The sequence below is a fragment of the Equus caballus genome, chromosome 20, assembly GCF_041296265.1.
Source record: "Equus caballus isolate H_3958 breed thoroughbred chromosome 20, TB-T2T, whole genome shotgun sequence".
Lineage (NCBI taxonomy): Eukaryota > Metazoa > Chordata > Mammalia > Perissodactyla > Equidae > Equus > Equus caballus.
The window spans coordinates 34,546,390-34,554,134 of NC_091703.1; the positions used below are offsets into that span (position 1 = coordinate 34,546,390).

General features: G+C 45.5%; 1 long non-coding RNA gene across 1 annotated transcript; it reads right to left on the minus strand.

Moving 5' to 3' along the window:
* Positions 1 to 249: 249 nt before the first annotated feature.
* On the minus strand, positions 250 to 5,212 carry LOC138915115 (uncharacterized). Its single transcript, XR_011429997.1, has 3 exons — positions 5,075 to 5,212; positions 4,657 to 4,732; positions 250 to 364 (listed from the first exon to the last, which is right to left on the minus strand). It is a non-coding gene; the product is annotated as an uncharacterized lncRNA (long non-coding RNA).
* Between the last annotated feature and the right edge of the window lie 2,533 nt (positions 5,213 to 7,745).

The window sequence follows — 7,745 nt, forward strand, 5'->3', positions numbered from 1 at the left end:
ATACCATAACCAAGTGGGATTTATCCCAAGTATACAAGGCTAGGTCAACATTTGAAAATCAATGAATGAAATCCATCACATCAACAGGCTAAAAAGAAAAACTCACATGATCATATCAATACATGCAGAAAAGGTATTTGACAAAATCCAACACCCATTCATGATAAAAACTCTCAGCAAACTAGGAAAAGAGGTGAACTTACTCATCCTGATAAAGAATATGTACAAAAAACCCACAGCTAACGACATACCTGATGGTGAGAAATGAGACGCTTTCCTGCTAAGATCAGCAACAAGGCAAGGATATCCCTGCTCACCACTTCTTTTCAACATCATACTGGAGGTACTAGATAGCACAATAAGACTGAGAGAAAAAAAGATATACAGGTGAGGAAGGAAGAAATAAAACTTTGTTGGAAGATGACATGCTTGTTTATGTAGAAAATCCAAAGAATCAACACAACAATGACAAAAACTCCTGGAACTAACAGCTAACAAGCAATTAGAGCAAGGTTGCAGGATACAAGGTTAATATACAAAAGTCAATCACTTTCCTATATACCAGCAGTGAACAAATGAAAATGGAAATTAAAAACACAATATCGTTTACATTAGCACCCCAAAAAAAAGAAATACTCAGGTATAAATCTAACGATTTATGTACAAGATCTATATGAGGAAAATTACAAAACTCTGATGAAAGAAATCAAGAACTAAATAACTGGAGAGATATTCCATGTTCATGGATAGGAAGACTCAATATTGTCAAGATATCAGTCCTTCCCAACTTGACCTATGGATTTGGTGCAATCCCATTCAGAAACCCAGTAAGTTATTTTGTGGATATTGACAAACTGATTCTAAAGTTTATATGGAGAGGCAAAAGAGCCAGAATAGCCAGCACACCATAGGACAACAAAGTCAGAGGACTGAAACAGCCTGACTTCAAGACTTACTACAAAGCTACAGTAATCAACACAGTGTGGTGTTGGCAAAAGAGTAGACATGTAGGTCAATGGAACAGAATAGAGAACCCAGAAATAGACACACATAAATATACCTAACTGATTTTTGACAGGGAAGCAAAGGCCATACGATGGAGAAACAATAGTCTTTTCAACAAATGGTGCTGGAACAACTGGACATCCACATGGGAAAAAAAGGGAAATGAGAAACTTTCTTGAAAGGTTACCATGAAGGTCACTGATGACAGGAACAAAAAGTACCCAGCAGGGTCTCTGACACTTAACAAGCTCTCACATTAATGTAATGGGTGGACTTCAATATTCCTAAGTCCCCATCTCCAGAAGAGTTTCACATGTAGGGTGTAATGATTCATGTCAGTCACCCTAGTCCTGCCAATCCCCTAGGTAGGATGCGATATTGAAGGTGCCATCAGCGCACTAGCCTCAGGGAGCTCTGCAGCCCCTTTACTTTGTGGATGATGCTTCCCATAATCCTCTGCTTGTCCCTGGCTGAACACAGGCCCCTCCTGCAGAGCCCAGGCCAGAACTCTAGTTTGATTAAGACTCTATTAGGCATAAATAAAGCCTTTTAACAGAAAGAAAAAAAGACTCTATTAGACACTCAGGAATAAATATACACAGTGACATCAAACCAGGTAATCGGTTTACATATATCTATCTTCATTCCTTCATTTCCATGACTGTGAGATCTACAGCTCATCCAAGAGATTTGAATTTACCCAAATACCAGCCCTTTCTTTAGTTCTCCGAGACGGACGAAGCCAAATCCAGACTTTATTTTAACTTACGGCTTAGGACTACCTACTGTGAATTATTGGAGATTAGTTCATTTTGGAGTTCATAACCTAAAGTAGAAACTCAAATGGTTGAAATGTCTAGTTCTCAGCAAGGATGCTTTATTCTTAATACATCATTTAGATGGTCTTTCGGAACTTTCATTTGTTTTCTTAATAGCTACCAATCTTGCTTTTAATTTATAAATGTGGTTGGTTTACCTTCAATGCTGGTTGCTTGTGGGTTGTTTAACCCTATGCTGGATGGTTTCATTTATGTTTAACAACAGTAGTTTACATAAGTAGTTTAACAACTCTCATGTTCCAATCATTAAGACTTTAAGCTGTGCACACATTGCAATTCAAATATGAATCATGCTTAACCGTATCACTAAAAGACAGGAGGGAAAGCTTCCGGCCCCCAAAATCTTACAGGGATTCTTGGTTCTTTTCCACTGAAGCATAGGAACATGTCTGCTAATGAGGCTTCTCCTTCACCTCATCTAGAGGTGCTCCAGCCCCCCAAGTTTGAGAAGCACTGACCTCTAGGAAGTCCTGCTCCTTGGTTCATGGACCCCCACGCCATGGCAGAGACCATCTCTCCTCTGAATTCAGTGTGATGTCCCAAAGATAGTGAGCTGATTAGCAGCTGTCCACTCCCTGGCAATCTTGCCTTCTGAAGCATGTCTTTCTGTCTGAAGACCTACTTTTTTCCCAGATGATCAAAACTGGGAACATCCACTCCCTTCTGAGCCACCTCTGCCCACAGGGGTGTGGTTGTTCCCTCCAGCCACAACAGGACAACATTGCGAAACACACTGCAGGAAGCCCAACATGTATCACAAGGGTCACACACACAGAGTGTGTGAACAGGGCTTCTGTTCTAGTGCAGAACTTGAAGGGAGGGCTCGCTAGTTCCACAAAGCTTGAAACCTGTACCCATGTCATGCTCTGTCAGGACCCAAGGGTACAAGTGAGACAACGGTGCCCAGACCTGCCAGAGAAAGCAAGGCTTGCAGTACACATCAGGGACAAGAGAAAAAAAGTCATCCTGCGACAGCAAGAAGAAAAAAGAGGAAATCAATACATAGCCAGGTCAATGTATGTGAGCTTTCAAGTCAAGCAGATCTGGGCCTGAATCTGCCAGTCTTTTCCACCAACCAGCTGTGGAGCACTGAGCACATCTGGCCCAGAGCAGGCCCCAACAGATACTTGCTCAATGAAACCCTCTGAGCCAGTTTCCTCATCTGCAAACCAGTAACATCATTCTTACCTTGCAGAATTAAGAGGAATAAGTGAGAAAACACACAGTGCTAAGAAAAACAGACACAAGACGCATGGTAGGCCAGGCACCAGTGTTCTAAAGCAAGTTTTGCCTAAACTGGCAGGAACACTGTCACACCAGGCACAGGACAAGTTCCTGGACTCTGTCTGGGGCCAGGTTGGGAGGGATGTGAGGGCAGCAGAGCAGAGCGGGGCAGGGGCAGGGCCAGGCACTGAAGTGAGGCCAAGGCCCAGAGGAAGCCAGTCTCTGGTGGCTGTTGCGTGCCTCAGACAGCTCCCTGCCTCACTCGCCGTGGGCCTCCCTCTGTCCTGGCTCTCCCAGTGCTGCTGTCCCCTCCTCCTGCCTTCCTGGCCACGGGCACCCCTGGGCTATGAGAGGTGCTGCTATCAGAGTCCCAAGTGAAGCACAAAAAACAGACCAGTGCCACAGGCAGTGGCAAGATGAGGTCACATCCCAGGCTAAGTGGCACCAAGGCTGAGAGTGTAAAGCGTGAGGGGGGATCCCCTCAATCTCATCCTGCACCGAAGGCCTGCAGATACCTCCTCCCCCCCCAGGAGCTTGTTGCCTAGTTCCAACTCTCAGTTCCCCAGCACCTTCCCCACCCCGACCCCACTCCAGGCCTCAGGGCTCCCTCTCCCACACGCTTCCCTCCCTGCACAGTCCATGAAGAGTTCCCATCTAAGAGGTCATTGTTTCTTAGAGGGGAGGGACAACCAGTCTTCTCTTTCCCATAACACCATATCCTTGTCTAAGGCCAGTCATAGTCCCTGGGCCAGTGATCTCTGTCCCCCAGAAGCCTATATCTAAGACAGGAAGCTACCTTGGCTGCACAGTACAGATGACCTTAAATAGGGTCTAAAAATAGGAGGGGCATAATTCCTGACGTCCAGTGAGCCTCAGCCCCCTGCCCTGCCTGATTCTTGCCCTCCCCCCCCATCATCCAGAGTCCCCAGCCCGACCCCACAGCTAAACTGGCCCAAGCTGAGGAGTTGCTGGAGCAGCAGCTGGAGCTGTCCCAGGCCCTACTGGAAGGGCAACAAGGGGCCTGGGAAGCCCACGCCCTGGTGCTCAAGACCCAGAAGCGGAAGGAACAGAGGAGGAGACACAGAGAGAGCCTGAGAGGAGACGCCTAAGCTTTCCTCCAGTTCCCACTTCACCCTCCAACAATGGAAATATTACGCACCAGCCCCCTGAGCTCCTCAATCAGAAACATCCCAGCCTCTCCCAGGCCACTAAGAAAAATGGAAGACACCTCCACAAAGGGCCAGAAATTGGAAAGCAGTGGGGAGCCATGGTCTCTGCAGTCTTTTTAGTCACATCCCCCACTTTGACCCCTCCCACTGACCTCTGCCCCACAGCAGGGCACACAGTCCTTACAGGAATACACCCTGTATCATACCTTAAAACAACCTCACTCCAAATCCAATAAAGGGACGGAGCGTTTACAGACATCACAGATGCATGTGTTTTTTAATTTTGTTAAAAAAAACTGTTCTGACAAATCAGAAAACAGGGTTTTAAGAGTAGTGGTGATATAAAAGAGAGAAACCATGGGGTAGGGGGTGGGAGTTGTCAGGGGTAGGTGGCAGTAGTGTCTCCTTCACCTCCACACCTCGTGTCATCTCCTGAGAAAGGACAGCTGTCACATTCCAGAATGGGTGGGTAAGTCCTCTACCGCATCTGTTCAACTGAAGAGGAAACAGGGCACAGTTAGGATAAGACATGGAAAAGAAAAAGCCAGGTTGGCAGAGACACACACACCCATACATACGGATGTTTTTGTGGTGTGTGGATTCAGAGAATAGACTTGAGGGAAGGGAAAAAAATAATTTGACAAGAGAAGAAAGAGACCCATATAGAGGTTAACTAAACATCCCAACAGGGCGTCAAGATCAAGGGGGCATGAACTTGCCAAGCATCCATTATGCAGCAGAGGCTTTATGTACATAATAGGATTCATAAAAAACACACTAAAGAACAACAGGAATCTAAAGAGTTGGGGAAGCCAGTTTCACGAGATCAATACTCACTGTAGAAGGAGATGTCTGTCTCATCAGGCAGCTCACTAATATTGACCTCAAAGCAATCCTGCACATTATTGAGGATCTTGGCATCATTCTCATCTGACACAAATGTGATGGCCAAGCCCTTGGTGCCAAACTGGCCTAGTCTGGCCACCTGGAATGAGATAGAGGGTAGAAATGGAGACTCCAAATAGGGAAGACACCCAAAAGGAGGGATGAAGATGTAAGGTATGAAAAGATACAGAAAATAAGGGGGTGGGAGAGGACACCGGGGTGTCCTTCTGGGTGTGGGGCTCTCCCAATGCAGGTAGGTGTCAGAACCCTCATGCATGTCATAGTTAAAGGCAATGTTCACCCGCTCAATGTCCATGCCTCGGTCAAACAGGTGGGTTGCCAAAGAATTCGTCATTGAAAATCTTTAAACTGCTGATACCGAGAAAACCTTCATGAGAAAGGAAATTGAAAAATGTTGAGATTCCCTTCTCTCAATGGCCTCTTTTCCTCCCGAAGATGCAAAACATCTTCCCCATCTCTGACTCACCTCTCCTCCTGGGGCATCCTTCGGTGGATGGCAATGGCTGGGAAGTTCTGCTCCACCAGGAGCTGGGCCAGGGCAATGCAACACCGCACAGACTTCACAAAGATCTCCACCTCTGTGTGTGTGTGTGTGTGTGTGTGTGTGTGTGTGTGTGTGTGTGTGTGTGAGAAGGGGGAAGTGGGTTCATGGGTGTGTGTGAGATATTATGTGCAAGAGAGGAGTTTTCAGTGATTACACTCTTCTAAAGGAATTCCTCTTAGTCTCTCTTAGTCACATAGTTCTTCTTCTGCTCTAAACATAACTTAGCTTCTCTCTCAGCTCTGATTTTTCCTGACCAGACATGTTACAGAGAATGTGCAGAGAACAGTAACCAAAACTACCAGCCATGTTATGAGACGTTGATGAGGCCACCTCCTGAAGAAGTGGTAAAAAATTAGAACTAAGTTCTAGAAAAACCATGACCAGTATTCCCGCACATCAAAACATCAAACAGGGGCCAGCCCGGTGGCGCAGCGGTTAAGTTCGCACATTCCACTTCTCGGTGGCCCGGGGTTCGCTGGTTCGGATTCCAGGAGCGGACATGGCACCACTTGGCACGCCATGCTGTGGTAGGCGTCCCACATATAAAGTAGAGGATGATGGGCATAGATGTTAGCTCAGGGCCAGGCTTCCTCAGCAAAAAAGAGGAGAACTGGCAGTAGTTAGCTCAGGGATAATCTTCCTCAAAAAAAAAAAAAAAAAAAAATCAAACATAAGCAACACATCCTAATTCTAGAAAGCAGTTTTTAGTGATAATAAACCACAGAACAGGTACAGTGATGAAACGCTTCTCCTCAGTGAGTAACAAGAAGAAACAAACAAATTTAAGAACCTAACAGTTCCAAGATATTTTGGGACATTTACAAACTTATTTAAACCCTTCAAGGGTTTTATATTTTGAGGTTTATTTATTGAAGTTTTTGTTTATTGAGTACCTGTCTGACCCAGCCATGGAACAGAAAAGAATTTTCCACCTTGCTTATACTCAACCCCAAAAAAGACATTTATATTCTCATTTAGAAGAATTCCATTTACGAAAACTTCTCCAACTTTCTCTCTCAAATCATATATGTGATTTCCTCAATAAAAGCGAACTTAATACAAGTTTCTTCTACAGTTGGAGAAGTGCTCCTTCCCCTACTGTATTTTGAACCACTGACCTGGTTGAACTCAAGGACATCCAGAAGGTCAAAGAGCTTCCGGTTCTTCTCGTTGTCCTTCAGTTTCACATAGTACTGCTGCAGCCCATGCAGCATCAGCTTTGTCTCATCTTCCACAAAGATCTTCATTATACATTTGGGCAAATTTGCAGAAGTTTCAGTTCCATACCACTGTGGGGGGTGGGGGAGGAAGAGGGTGGGAAATGAGAGGAAGGCAGAGTGGGGGTTGAACCTGGGCGGGGGTGGAAGAAGTTAATCTCCAATACACCCTATGGGGGGAGATGGGAAGAAGAGAGAAGATGGAAAACCACACCCCACCCCCCAAAATACCCACATTTTAATGTGGTCTCTTCCACATTAGACCTAACTTCCTTCTTATCGGTTGAGTTTCAGGATTGCCCAGCTGAAAACTGTCATGGGAAGGGAACTTTGCAGGGAGGAAAAGGAGCAGTGAAACCACCCAATGGCAAGGCGTAACAAATATGCCTGAACTCTAAATGCATCAGGCTCTGCTGCCTACAGGTGTGAATAAGGACAACACGACCCCTTCCCTCATGCCCCTTATCCTCCCCCACTGTCTCTCCTTCAGTCTACAGGCTGACTCATTAGCTTCCGAAGAGGAAAGTGCAGATGTGCTGTCTCTTAAACAAAACCTGAGCCGAGCCTATTATTCCTTTAACAATACAGCAGCTCTGCTCATCTCAAGTCTCCACCTGCAACTGTGAACCATCCTCCCTGACTGTGAACTGGGAGGGGCTGGTTTGTCTGGATTTGAGGTCATGAACTGAGAAATCTGACTCCCAGTGATGCGGAATCGACACTTCTCCAAATTTGCCCAAATGTATAATGAAGATCAACCACACTTCCTTATAAGTCCCGTGACGATAAAACATCTATCAAAATTGCAATCTGACTTCTGACTATTTATCCTACCGATATA